At 48.1% G+C, this 14,886-nt stretch overlaps 1 protein-coding gene across 2 annotated transcripts in view; it reads left to right on the forward strand.

Annotated features, from left to right (window-relative positions):
• Window positions 1-14,886, forward strand: part of nlrx1 (NLR family member X1) — a 62,488-nt gene that overhangs the window by 4,433 nt on the left and 43,169 nt on the right. Inside the window, exon 1 of one of the 2 annotated variants that reach the window (XM_043676488.2) lies at window positions 866-990. The exons of the other annotated variant lie outside the window; for it this stretch is intronic. The gene's annotated coding sequence lies outside the window, so the exon portion shown is untranslated. Of the gene's footprint in view, window positions 1-865; window positions 991-14,886 lie in introns of those variants that run through there. 2 annotated transcript variants of the gene reach the window in all.

A 14,886-nucleotide genomic window follows, 5' to 3' on the forward strand; every position in this document is an offset into this window, starting at 1 on the left:
ATCATGGGCTTTTGATGCGTCCACATGGAAGTGACGACTGAGGGGATTTGGGGGACCCTGAGAAAGATGAGGCAATAATTGGAATACTTGCCCTTTGAACCTCCATGAGACGCACTTTACCCTAGTTAGTGGGAATCCGATCAATTTGTGGCCGTAGTGTGGTCAGTGTTACAATGTAGGAAATTAGGCAATTAATTTGTGCATAGAAATAGCAATGAGATAAATGGCCAACAATCTAAAGCATCATCATTTGAGGGATAAGTATTGACCAGGATAGATGGGAGAACTACCCAGCTGTGGGATCTTTTGTAGTAATCTGAGAGAGCAGAAGGGACATAGGAATGAGCTGAAAGATGACTCCTCTTAGAGCCACTTGGCTGGCTCTTATGGTCTTTAAGATGCACTTTGGTGAGTGAGCAGCAACAGCCTTTATTAAACAGAAGGATATGTGGTAAGAAAGGCCATCTTACCTGGAACCCTACATACTCCAGTTCCATTACCAGCATATACAAGCTGAGAAAAGATTTGGATGTGCTGGTGTTGGACTGGGATGGACAAAGTTAAAAATCATACAACACCAGGTTATAGTCCAACTGGTTTATTTGGAAGCACTAGCTTTCGTAGTGCTGCTCCTCCATCAGGTTTTTTGTCAAAAATATTAAAGAAGCAGCCATAATATGGAGGTGTTGAAACCAAAGTGAAGTCCATACAATTGCAAATATCTTTGGGAAGAGGAAGTTTGACTCTAGCCCAGCAGATGGAAGTACTGAGCCTGGCAGCAGCAGTCCACGTCACCTCAAATCCTTTCATGCCCTTGAACAGCGAAGGAACTGTCTTTCACTCATGTGACTGGATCAAGAAGCAGCAGCCTCTCTCCTGTAAAGTTTTGGTTTTTTTTGAGAAATGAGTCTGTTTTCTCATCCTGGATGTATCCCTGTCCCTGCTCGGTAAAACCTAAAGACATTCTCCTGAATATTGCGTAGAAGGAAGGTAGAGTCAGATTGTATTTCATTGTAAATTGGTGCTGTCAATCTTGGGCTGTATGTTAAACATTGCATCTTGAATCTATACATTTGAGGTTTTGTATGATCTTGTGTGCAGCAAAATATGATTCACTCCAGATGGCATTGGAAATCTCAACAATGGTGATTTTATAACCAGTTCACTGTACTCATTACATTCCTATACAAGAGTACACCTAACAATAAAATCTAATTCTAATTTACCAAAGTCTAGCTGCGAACAACCAGCCTCATTCCTGATGAAGGGCTTATGCCCGAAACGTTGATTCTCCTGCTCCTCGGATGCTGCCTGACCTGCTGTGCTTTTCCAGCACCACACTCTTGTAATACAAGGAGTATGTGTATGAGTATGTATAAAGAGAGAGGAAAGTGAGGACTGCAGATGCTGGAGATCAGAGCTGAAAATGTGTGCTGGAAAAGCGCAGGTCAGGCAGCATCCAAGAAGCAGGAGAATCGACATTTCGGGCATAAGCCCTTCATCAGGAATGAGGAAAGTGTGTCCAGCAGGTGAAGATAAAAGGTAGGAAGGAGGGACTTGGGGGAGGGGCGTTGGAAATGCGATAGGTGGAAGGAGGTCAAGGTGAGGGTGATAGGCCGGAGTGGGGGTGGGGGCGGAGAGGTCAGGAAGAAGATTGCAGGTTAGGAAGGCAGTGCTGAGTTCAAGGGATTTGACTGAGACAAGGTGGGGGGATGGGAAATGAGGAAACTGGTGAAATCCGAGTTCATCCCTTGTGGTTGGAGGGTTCCTAGGCGGAAGATGAGGCGCTCTTCCTCCAACCGTTGTGTTGCTATAGTCTGGCGATGGAGGAGGCCAAGGACCTGCATGTCCTTGGTGGAGTGGGAGGGGGAGTTGAAGTGTTGAGCCACGGGGTGGTTGGGTTGGTTGGTCCGGGTGTCCCAGAGGTGTTCTCTGAAACGTTCCGCAAATAGGCGGCCTGTCTCTCCAATATAGAGGAGGCCACATCGGGTGCAGCAGATGCAGTAAATGATACGTGTGGAGGTGCAGGTGAATTTGTGGTGGATATGGAAGGATCCCTTGGGGCCTTGGAGGGAAGTAAGGGGGGAGGTGTGGGCGCAGGTTTTGTATTTCTTGCGGTTGCAGGGGAAGGTGCTGGGAGTGGAAGTTGGGTTAGTGGGGGGTGTGGACCTGGCGAGGGAGTCACGGAGGGAGTGGTCTGTTCAGAACGCTGATAGGGGAGGGGAGGGAAATATATCCCTGGTGGTGGGGTCCGTTTGGAGGTGGCGGAAATGACGACAGATGATACAATGTATATGGAGGTTGGTGGGGTGGTAGGTGAGGACCAGTGGGGTTCTGTCCTGGTGGCGGTTGGAGGGGCGGGGCTCAAGGGCGGAGGAGCGGGAAGTGGAGGAGATGCGGTGGAGGGCATCGTCGATCATGTCTGGGGGGAAATTGCGGTCTTTGAAGAAGGAGGCCATCTGTGTTGTACGGTTTTGGAACTGGTCCTCAGTCGAAGGAGGGTTCTCGCCCACCCTCTGACGACCCCTGGTCCTGCCTCCAACACACCCCATCCACCTGGACACCCTGTGCTGGCCTCTTACCTGCCCTCGATCTCTTCATAGCCAACTGCCGCCGCGACATTAGCCGCCTCAACCTCTCCACCCCTCTCACCCACTCCAACCTCTCACCCTCGGAACGTCCTGCCCTCCACTCCCTCCGTTGCAACCCCAACCTCACTATCAAACCAGCAGACAAGGGAGGCGCGGTAGTAGTTTGGTGCACCGACCTTTACACCGCTGAGGCTAAACGCCAGCTCGCAGATACCTTCTCCTACTGCTCCCTTGACCATGACCCCACCCCCCACCACCAAACCATCATCTCCCAGACCATCCATACCCTCATCACCTCAGGGGATCTCCCATCCACCGTCTCCAACCTCATAGTCCCACAACCCCGCACCTCCCGCTTCTACCTCCTGCCCAAAATCCACAAACCTGACTGCCCTGGCCGACCCATCGTCTCAGCCTGCTCCTGCCCCACCAAACTCATCTCTGCATACCTCGACACAGTCCTGTCCCCCTTAGTCCAAGAACTCCCCACCTACGTTCGGGACACCACCCACGCCCTCCACCTCCTCCATGATTTTTGCTTCATCGGTCCCCAACACCTTATCTTCACCATGGACATCCAGTCCCTGTACACCTCCATCCCCCATCACGAAGGACTCAAAGCCCTCCGCTTCTTCCTTTCCCGCCGTACCAACCAGTACCCTTCCACTGACACCCTCCTTCGACTGACTGAACTGGTCCTCACCCTGAACAACTTCTCTTTCCAATCCTCCCACTTCCTCCAAACCAAAGGAGTAGCCATGGGCACCCACATGGGCCCCAGCTATGCCTGCCTCTTCGTCGGATATGTGGAACAGTCCATCTTCCGCAGCTACACTGGCACCAGCCCCCATCGTTTCCTCCACTACATTGATGACTGTATCGGCGCTGCCTCGTGCTCCCACGAGGAGGTTGAACAGTTCATCCACTTTACCAACACCTTCCACCCCGACCTCAAATTTACCTGGACCGTCTCAGACTCCTCCCTCCCCTTCCTAGACCTTTCTATTTCTATCTCAGACGACCGCATCAACACGGACATTTAGTATAAACCGACCGACTCCCACAGCTACCTAGACTACACCTCCTCCCACCCCGCCCCCTGTAAAAATGCCATCCCATATTCCCAACTCCTTCGTCTCCGCCGCATCTGCTTCCAGGAGGATCAGTTCCAATACCATACAACCCAGATGGCCTCCTTCTTCAAGGACCGCAATTTCCCCCCAGACGTGATCGACGATGCTCTCCACCGCATCTCCTCCACTTCCCGCTCCTCCGCCCTTGAACCCCGCCTCTCCAACCGCCACCAGGACAGAACCCCACTGGTCCTCACCTACCACCCAACAAACCTCCATATACATCGTATCATCCGTCGTCATTTCCTCCACCTCCAAACGGACCCCACCACCAGGGATATATTTCCCTCCCCTCCCCTATCAGCGTTCCGAAAAGACCACTCCCTCCGTGACTCCCTCGTCAGGTCCACACCCCCCACCAACCCAACCTCCACTCCCGGCACCTTCCCCTGCAAGAAATGCAAAACTTGTGCCCACATCTTCCGCCTAGGAACCTTCCAACCACAAGGGATGAACTCGGATTTCTCCAGTTTCCTCATTTCCCCTCCCCCCACCTTGTCTCAGTCCCAACCCTCCAACTCAGCACCACCTTCCTAACCTGCAATCTTCTTCCTGACCTCTCCGCGCCCACCCCCACTCCGGCCTATCACCCTCACCTTGACCTCCTTCCACCTATCGCATTTCCAACGCCCATCCCCCAAGTCCCTCCTCCCTACCTTTTATCTTAGCCTGCTGGACACACTTTCCTCATTCCTGAAGAAGGGCTCATGCCCGAAATGTTGATTCTCCTGCTCCTCGGATGCTGCCTGACCTGCTGCGCTTTTCCAGCACCACGCTCTTGTAATTGTATTAGACGGCTGTTCAGAGGAGTTCACGAGATTGATTCCAGAGATGAGGAGTATGTTTATGAGTATGTATAAAGAGAGATTGATTCGTTCAGGCCTATACTCTCTGGAGTTTAGAAGAATGATAGGACATTTAATTGAGGTATAAAAGATGTTGAAAGGGATTACAAAGTAGATGCAGAGTGGATGTTTTACCTAATGGGCCAATCTAAAATGAGAGGTCATAGTTTTTGGATAAGGAGCAGTGGATTTAAAACAGAAATGAGCAAGATTTCCTTTTCTCTAAGAGTCATGAATCTGTGGAATTCACTATCTCAGAGTGTGGTGGATGCCTGGACACTGAATACATTTAAAGGAGAGAAAGATTTTTAATCAGTAAGTGATTGCAGGGTTTTGGGGAGTGGCAGGAAAATGGAGTTCAGGCTGAGATGAGGTTTCTAATTACTAATACTCTCCGTAATGCCTCTTCTGGGGTATTGTGTCCAGTTCTGGTCACGCTGCGTTAGGAAAGATATCATTAACCTGGAAAAGGTTCAGAAGAGATTTACCAGGATGTTGCTGGGAATGGAGGGTTTGAGTTATAAGGAGAGGCTGGACAGGCTGGGACTTTTTTCACTGGAGCACAAGAGGTTGAGGGGTGACCTTATAGAGGTTTATAAAATCATGAGGAGCATATGAATGGCAGGTGTTGTTTCCATAAGGTGGGGGAAATTCAAAACCAGGGGGGTATAGTTTTCAGGTGAGAGGAGAGAGATTTAAAAAAAAAAGGGCAATCTTTTTTAACACAGAGTGGTCCATGTGTAGAATGAACAGTCAGAGGAAGTAGTGGATATGGGTACAGTTCCAACATTGAAAAGACATTTGGATAAGTATATGAGTAGGAAAGGGTTTGGAGAGATATGGATTAAGTGCAGGCAGGTGTGACTAGTTTAGTTTGGGAACATGGTCAGTATGGAGTGGTTGGACCGAAGGGTCTGTTTCCGTGCTGTATGACTCCATGAGATCAGCCCTGATCATGCTAAATGCTGGAGCAGACTCCAAGGGGCTGAATGGCCTACTCCTGCTCCTCGTCCTTAGGTTCTTCCCATTTTGCTGACTGAACTCCCTCATCTCAGGAATTATTCCAATAAATTCAGTTATTATTCCTGAATCTCTGCGAGACCTTCACATCCTTCTTAACATCTGCTGACCAGATGCTCTTCCCTTAGACCTCCAGCTATGTGGCTGGCTGGGGGTGTTGCACAGTCCTTCATCATGACCTCCAACCTCTCTGCTCCCACTCCCCCTATCCCAGTGTTGGTCACCCATCCTCCGGGGAGGGGGGGATGGTGGGGAGCAATCAGAAAGTACACAGACCCTTCATTGTCCAATTGGAAAGACATTGACTATTGGTCTGCCCACTTCCATTAGTTTAATAACTAATAAATAAACATCTTCAGAGGAAATGAAAAACACTACTACTTATCTCTTGTGTTGCAGTGGTAGTGTCCCTACCTTTGGACCAAAATACCTGACTCAAGTCCTGATTTGGGGATGCCGGTGTTGGACTGGGGTGGACACAGTTAAAAATCACACAACACCAGTTTATAATCCAACAGGTTTAATTGGAAGCACACTAGCTTTCGGAGCGACGCTCCTTTATCAGGTGGTAGTGGAGGGCTCAATCCTAACACACAGAATTTATAGCAAAAATTTAGTGTGATGTAACTGAAATTATACATTGAAAAATTGATTGTCTGTTAAGCCTTTCATCTGTTAGAATACAGTGATAGTTTCACTTCTTTCATGTGTAAATCACAAAACCTTTTTTTTTAAAAGTTGCATTCTCGGGTTAGCTGTTAACAATGGTGATAGCTAGACAATATGTTGAAGGTGTTAGCCCCCTGTGTTCTCTGTCTATGCCATGATGTTTAGATTGATTCTAATCTAAAAAGTGAGAGAACAGAGTTCTACATAAATGCATGCAGTTTTTGAGCAAAGTACAATGTAACCCTGCAAGTACAAATTCACCCCACAAAATATATGTGTGCATGTGGATCTTTGTCTGTCTGTGTGTGTGTCTGTCTAGGTTGGGGGTTGTGAGTGTGAGAAAATGTATGTGTGTGTGTGTGTGTGAGTGCAGAGTGTCTCAAGTCTGTGACGGGGTGCATGTGGGAGTGTGGGAGTGTGTGTGTCTGTAAGGGTGTGTGTGGGTGTCTGTGTGTGCATCTGTGTGAATGTGTGTCCGTGTGTATGTGTGTATAGGAGTGCCTGTGTGTGGGTGTGAGAGAGTGTGCGTGTAGGAGTATCTCTGTGTGTGTGTATAGTGCAATGGTGGTCACCTGTAATGTGACATGAACCCAAGGTCCCGGTTGAGGCCCTCCCTATGGGTACAGAACTTAGCAATCAGCCTCTGCCCGGTCACTTTGCCTGTCCCAAAGTCCACCTTGGAGGATGGTCACCCGAAGGTCCGAGGCTGAATGTCCTGGACCACTGAAGTGTTCCCCAACTGGGAGGGAACACTCCTGTCTGTTGATTGTTGTGCGGTGCCCATTCATCCGTTGTCGTAGCCTTTGCTCGGTTTCCCCAATGTACCATGCCTCCGGGCATCCTTGCCTGCAAGATATAAGATAGACAGTGATGGTGGTATCCATGTCCACACTCTGACACGTCTTGCAGCGTCCACCGTGACAGGGTTGTATGGAGTTGTCCTGAGAGCCGGGCAGTTTGCTACGAACAATGATCTGTTTGAGGTTTGGCGGTTGTTTAAAGGCGAGTAGTGGAGGTGTGTGGAAAGTCTTGGTGAGGTGCTCATCCTCATTGATAATGTGTTGCAGGTCACGAAGAACATGACGTAATTTTTCAGCTCCTGGGAAATACTGATCAACGAAGGGTACCCTGTCAGTTGCAGCATGTGTCTGTCTCCTGAGGAGGTCATTACGGTTCCTTGCTGTGGCACGTCGGAACTGGCGGTTGATGAGCTGAGAATCGTACCCCGTTCTTGTGAGGGCATCCTTGAGTACTTCCAGGTGTCCGTCACATTCCTCCTTATCTGAGCAGATCCGGTGTATGCGTAGGACTTGTCCATAGGGAATGGCTGTTTTAATGTGTTTTGGGTGGAAGCTGGAGAAGTGTAGCATTGTGAGGTTGTCTGTGGGTTTGCGGTAGAGTGTGGTGCTGAGGTGTCCGTCCTTGATGGAGACACATGTGTCTAAGAATGAGACAGATAGTCGAGAGTAGTCCATGGTGAGTTTGATGTTGGGATGAAACTTGTTGATGTCACTGTGTAGTTTTATCAGTGACTCCTCGCCATGGGTCCAGAGGAAGAAAATGTCATCAATGTACCTGGTGTACAATGTCGGTTGGAGATCCTGCATAGAGAAGAAATCTTGTTCGAACCTGTGCATAAAAATGTTGGCATATTGGGGTGCAAATGGCTGTTCCGTGTGTCTGGATGAAGAATTTGTTGTCAAAGGTGAAGACGTTGTGATCGAGGATAAAGTGGATGAGTTGTAGGATGGTGTTTGGAGACTGGCAGTTGTTGGTGTTGAGTACTGAGGCTGTTGCCGCGATGCCATCATTGTGGGGGATGCTGGTGTAGAGTGCGGAAACATCCATTGTGACGAGGAATGTTCCCGGTTCGACTGGTCCATGGGTGCTGAGTTTCTGTAAGAAATCCGTAGTGTTGCAACAGAAGCTGGAGATCCCCTGCTCAAACCGTCAGAAAATATATAAATGCCAGATTCATTAGTCTTACCCACAAGGTAGAGCAAAACATCACCTGTTAACAGCTCAATGCCATCCAGGCTCTCAAAACCAATCACAACATTGTCATCAAATCAGCAGATAAAGGAGGAGCCATCATTATTCACAATAGAACAGATTACTGTAAGGAAGTGTACTGACAACTAAACAACCAGGAACACTACAGGCAACTACCGGCTGATCCAACCAAAGAGCACACCCGTGAATTAAACACATTGATCAGGACTTTGGATCCAGTCCTTCAGGGCTCCCTACGCGCCCTCATCCCACGTACTTCTCGTGTAGGCGACTTCTACTGCCTTCCAAAGGTACACAAAGCCAACACACCGGGACGTCCCATCGTGTCGGGAAATGGGACCCTATGTGAGAATCTCTCTGGCTATGTGGAAGGCATCTTGAAACCTATTGTACAGGGGATCCCCAGCTTCTGTCGCGACACTACGGATTTCTTACAGAAACTCAGCACCCATGGACCAGTCGAACCAGGAACATTCCTCGTCACAATGGACGTTTCCACACTCTACACCAGCATCCCCCACAATGATGGCATCGCGGCAACAGCCTCAGTACTCAACACCAACAACTGCCAGTCTCCAAACACCATCCTACAACTCATCCACTTTATCCTCGATCACAACGTCTTCACCTTTGACAACAAATTCTTCATCCAGACACACGGAACAGCCATTTGCACCCCAATATGCCAACATTTTTATGCACAGGTTCGAACAAGATTTCTTCTCTATGCAGGATCTCCAACCGACATTGTACACCAGGTACATTGATGACATTTTCTTCCTCTGGACCCATGGCGAGGAGTCACTGATAAAACTACACAGTGACATCAACAAGTTTCATCCCACCATCAAACTCACCATGGACTACTCTCGACTATCTGTCTCATTCTTAGACACATGTGTCTCCATCAAGGACGGACACCTCAGCACCACATTCTACCGTAAACCCACAGACAACCTCACAATGCTACACTTCTCCAGCTTCCACCCAAAGCATATTAAAACAGCCATCCCCTATGGACAAGCCCTACGCATACACCGGATCTGCTCAGATGAGGAGGAACGTGACGGACACCTGGAAGTACTCAAGGGTGCCCTCACAAGAACGGGGTACGATGCTCAACTCATCGACCGCCAGTTCCGACGTGCCACAGCAAGGAACCGTAATGACCTCCTCAGGAGACAGACACATGCTGCAACTGACAGGGTACCCTTCGTTGATCAGTATTTCCCAGGAGCTGAAAAATTACGCCATGTTCTTCGTGACCTGCAACACATTATCAATGAGGATGAGCATCTCACCAAGACCTTCCCCACACCTCCACTACTCGCCTTTAAACAACCGCCAAACCTCAAACAGATCATTGTTCGTAGCAAACTGCCCGGCTCTCAGGACAACTCCATACAACCCTGTCACAGTAGGTGTCAGAGTGTGGACATGGATACCACCATTACACATGGGGACACCTCCCACCTTGTACATGGCAGGTACTCTTGTGACTCAGCCAACATTGTCTATCTTATATGTTGCCGGTAAGGAGCCCCGGAGGCATGGTACATTGGGGAAACCGAGCAAAGGCTACGACAACGGATGAATGGGCACCGCACAACAATCAACAGACAGGAGGGTTCCCTCCCAGTTGGGGAACACTTCAGTGGTCCAGGACATTCAGCCTCGGACCTTTGGGTGACCATCCTCCACAGTGGACTTCGGGACAGGCAGCAGAGGAAAGTGACCGAGCAGAGGCTGATAGCTAAGTTCGGTACCCATAGGGAGGGCCTCAACCGGGACCTTGGGTTCATGTCACATTACAGGTGATCACCATTGCACTACACACACACACAGATACTCCTACACCCATACACACACATACACACGGACACACATTCACATAGACACCCACACACACCCTTACAGACACACACACTCCCACACGCACCCCCTCACAGACTTAAGACACTCTGCACTCACTACACACACACATACACTTTCTCACACTCACAACCCCCAACCCAGACAGACACACACACATAGACACCATTGTTAACAGCTAACCTGAGAATGCAACTTTTTAAAAAAAAAGTTTTGTGATTTACACATGAAAGAAGTGAAATTATCACTGTATTCTAACAGATGAAAGGCTTAACACACCATCAATTTTTCAATGTATAATTTCAGTTACATCACACTGTAAATTTTTGCTGTAAATTCTGTGTGTTAGGATTGAGCTCTCCACTACCACCTGATAAAGGAGCGTCGCTCCAAAAGCTAGTGTGCTTCCAATTAAACCTGTTGGACTATAACCTGGTGTTGTGTGATTTTTAACCTTGAGTCAAGTCCCACCTGTTCCAGAGGTGTCTCATTATCCCAATGGAAACTAACTGCTGGTGATCTGTCAGCAATTGTGGAGATAGTAAGCGAGTTATTGTTTCCGGTCTGATAATGACTGGGGAATTTAAAATATCGACAGATTATTTTGAAGACAGTGAGCTGTAATCAAGAATTTGAGCATGTTATTCCCGTTCGGATGTTGCTCGAAGCTGTGATGAATGAATGCTCATTTCCTGAATGGATTCTCCGGGACAATTTTGGATGAATGATCAACTTCAAAGACTTGGTAACATTCAAAACAAATCCAAAAGAGTAGCTGTTGTGGTCAAAGGTTTGCCAGAGATTATTTTCAAGCAGTAAACTCGGTATCACAGATTTACAGCGCTCTGGGGAGGGAGTGGCTCAGTGAATGGTTCTACCAGAGATACACACACAGAAAAGGGCCGAAAGGCCTCCAGCTGTACTGAATTCATCGACACGCAGGAGGAGAAAACACAGCAAAACCAAATTTAGGAAGTTGATGTTTGTAGCCAGGGTAGTTTTCTGTGCTGCACAGATTTGGCAGGAAGTTCGTGATGAACAAAACCAGGGGTAAGTCTGCAAGTGCACGGGAGCAGGTTTTGCTAACCAGAAAACAGCACTAACTAACCATGAAGCAGCCCTTAACTCACCAGGTCTGTCTCTGGAGGAGGATTCCAGAGCCCCGTTAGCTTCAGGCAGGGTCAGTCCAGCCCTGGGTCAGATTTGATCTCAGTGTGACTGGGACTCCAGCTGCTGACTGAGATCAGCAGTAACTCTCTCTCTCTCTCTCTGTCTGTGTCAGTGCAGAACCGCAGTGAAACCGTTAACTCAAGGTAACTTTCTGGAACTGCTCTGAAAGGCTTTAGCTGTAGTTTCGTAATCTATAAGAAGTTTGCCTGAAGTTTTCATGTCAAAAGTTGTATCTCTTTCGGTCGTTAGATGAGAACGAGCACTCGAAATGTTTGCTTTAAACAAAGATTTCATTCCCCCCCTACCCGTCTCTGTTCCTGTACGTCGCTGTAATTCTCCCCAGTCTCCTGTGGTGCGGGAGGTAATGCCTTCTCTCTTGGGTGGGAGCACTCAGGGAGTGCTGCAATGTCCAAGGCACGGATTTTCAGATGGGGATGTTAAAGCATGACCCTTGTGTGTCTGCCCCCTCGCAGGGCACTAGCACTGAGAGGGCTCTCCTCAATATTTACCCTTTCATCTACAGTACCCCCTCAGGTAGACAACTGAGCATGACAGACCTGACCCAGAATGGATCAGAATCCCCATCAGCTGGAACAGAAATCAAACCCCACCCTCCCATGGGCTGTTCATGCTGACCTGCCCCACCTTTAGCAAACTGGAACCCTGCCGATTTGACTTGCTCTGGCAACAAGCATGTGTTCTGAGTGGGTCTGGCTAAAACACAGACCCCTGGCTCCACACAGCCTCCCACAACACTAGCTACTCTCCAAAATGTACTGACAGTCATAGAGATGTCCAGCATAGAAACGGACCCTTCAGTCCAACCTGTCCATGCCGATCAGATATCCCAACCCAATCTAGTCCCACCTGCCAACACCCGGCCCATATCCTTCCAAACCCTTCCTATTCACATACCCATCCAGATGCTTTTTAAATGCTGTAATTGTACCAACCTCCACCATTTCCACTGGCAGCTCATTCCATACACACACCATCCTCTGTGTGGAAAAAGTTGCCCCTTAGGTCCCTTTTAAATCTTTCCCCTCTCACCTTAAACCTATGCCCTCTAGTTCTGGACTCCCCCGCCCCAGGGAAAAGACCTGGTCTCTTTACGCTATTCGTGCATCCAGGCCAGAAATCATAGGAGCAGAAATTAGGCCATTCAGTCCATGTCTGTCTGCTGAAGCTGATGCATGGCTGGTAAGTTTCTCAACCCCATCCTCCTGCTTTCTCCCCATAACCCTTGATCCCCTTTACAATCAAGAACCTATTTATCTCTGTGTTAAATATACTCAATGACCCGGCCTCCACAGCCTTCTGTGGCAATGAATTCCATAGATTCCCCACTCTCTGGCTGAAGACATTTCTCCTTATCTCCATTCTAAAAGGTCTTCCCTTTACTCTAAGGATGTGTCCTCTGGTCCTAGTCTCTCCTACCAATGGAAACATCTTCCCAACATCCACTCTGTCCAGGCCATTCAGGGTTCTGTAAGTTTCAATTAGATCCCCCTTCATTCCTTCTAAACTCCATCGGGTATAGGCCCAGAGTCCTCAAATGTTATAAACCTCTATAAGGTCACCCCGCAGCCTTCAATGCTCCAGGGAAAACAGCCCCAGCCTGTTCAGCCTCTCCCTGTAGCTTAAATCCTCCAACCTTGGCAACATCCTTGTAAATTGTTTCTGCACCACTTCATTGACTTTGGGACAGTATGAGCAGGGTCTGACAGAGGTGTATGAGATTATGAGGGACACGAATAAGGAGGATGTAACAGTACTTTCCCCATTTGTAGAGACGTCAATAACTTTGAGTTAAGAGGTAGCAGGCTAAAGGGGGAATTGAGAGTCAAAGGGATCATAGGGACTGGGTTGGATGATCAGCCATGATCATATTGAATGGTGGAGCAGGCTTAAAGGGCTAAATGGCCTACTCTTACATTGAAATGTAGAAAATAGGTGTAAGAGAAATATTGTAACAGGGTCTTCTTTCCCTGCCAATTCTGCCAAGCCCGTTCCCTTGGCTGTGGTTTCGCTAGATAGTAGGTAGGGACAGTGGGAATCTCGTTCATCCATTCATGCGCGTCACCCTGCTTCAAAGGGTGGCCAGGTCAGAAACTCTTGCACCTTTTCAGTTAAAATTAGATATTCACCTATCTCCAGGTAATATGGCTCAAGATCAGTAAAAGGGGACGATTGTAGTTCCCTTGACGTGTGGCACAGTGGTTCGCAGTGCCAGAGACCTGGGTTCAATTCCCACCTCGGGCAACTGTCTGTGTGGAGTTTGCACATTCTCCCCATGTCTGCGTGGGTTCCTCTGGGTGTTCCTGTTTCCTCCCACTGTCCAAAAATGTGCAGGTCAGGTGAATTGTCCATGTTAAATTGCCCGTAGTATTGGGTGAAGGGGTAAATGTAGGAGGGTGGGTTGCTCTTCAGAGGGTCAGTGTGGACTTGTTGGGCTGAAGGGCCTGTTTCCACACTAAGTAATCTAGTCAGACTTTTGGCTGGCACAGATGTGATGGGCTAAATGGCCTCCTGTGCTGTAAATGTCTCTGAGATTGTGAAAGATGCTGGAGAGGTGAAAGTATTTGTGTCAAGTGATTCCTACCATTTCAGACTCGATGCAGTTCGGATATAGTTGACTTTTCAATCTCATCGTTATAATTACGCTTGCATTTTTCCACTATGATTGAATCCTTTTAAAAACAGATTTCTCATCCTGAAATGTTGAATTTATTACCATCTCACTCAGTGTGGAATTTGACACACGTTTCCAACCCCACAACACCCTTATACCATCAAAGTGAGAACCGAAAAGGGAGTTGTCCTGTTTCCTAATGGCAGGATTCTCTATCAGCTTTGTATAAAACTACCTGTTTGTTGAGAGAACTGTTAAAACCAGGATTTGTAATAACCTGAAATTAATAATCCATTTTCGAAATTAGTCTGTTTTACCCCACCCACCCCCACCTATTTCTCTTATGTTGGGATAATGTTAAATTCTGATCTGAAAAGCTTGAGAATTTGAGCACAAGTTTGCGCATGAATACTGGCCATTTCTTCCGCAAGTTCTCTTCACCCTCCCCACCTTTATCTTCCTTTCTCCAATTTCCTCCTTGTCTATCCCTTCTGTCCTATTTTGGAAACGTGGGACCAGTGAGAGGGGATGGATTTGTCATCCTTTGTGTCTCTCTGATTACCTCAGGGTCTGGGATCTGAAGCCAAAATGTTGCTGGGGCATTGGTAGGGAGAGCAAGGCTCTTCCGTTCTTTAATAGCTGTTCAGGCTGTTTACATGCTGTCGGAGAAATTAAGTAGAGATCATAAACCTCAGATGGAAGTGAAATTAACAAACAGTTTATTAGTACGGCGGTATCGCGGAAGAGAAATTGACTAAGCTGAAACAGCTGTCCCAACTGCTAAAACAACTTCTCTTTCCAATCCTCCCACTTCCTCCAAACCAAAGGAGTAGCCATGGGCACCTGCATGGGCCCCAGCTATGCCTGCCTTTTCGTCGGATATGTGGAACAGTCCATCTTCCGCAGCTACACTGGCACCACCCCCCACCGTTTCCTCCGCT

Source organism: Chiloscyllium plagiosum, unplaced genomic scaffold, assembly GCF_037043375.1.
Source record: "Chiloscyllium plagiosum isolate Xiang-an unplaced genomic scaffold, Cpla_swu_hap1 HiC_scaffold_29, whole genome shotgun sequence".
Lineage (NCBI taxonomy): Eukaryota > Metazoa > Chordata > Chondrichthyes > Orectolobiformes > Hemiscylliidae > Chiloscyllium > Chiloscyllium plagiosum.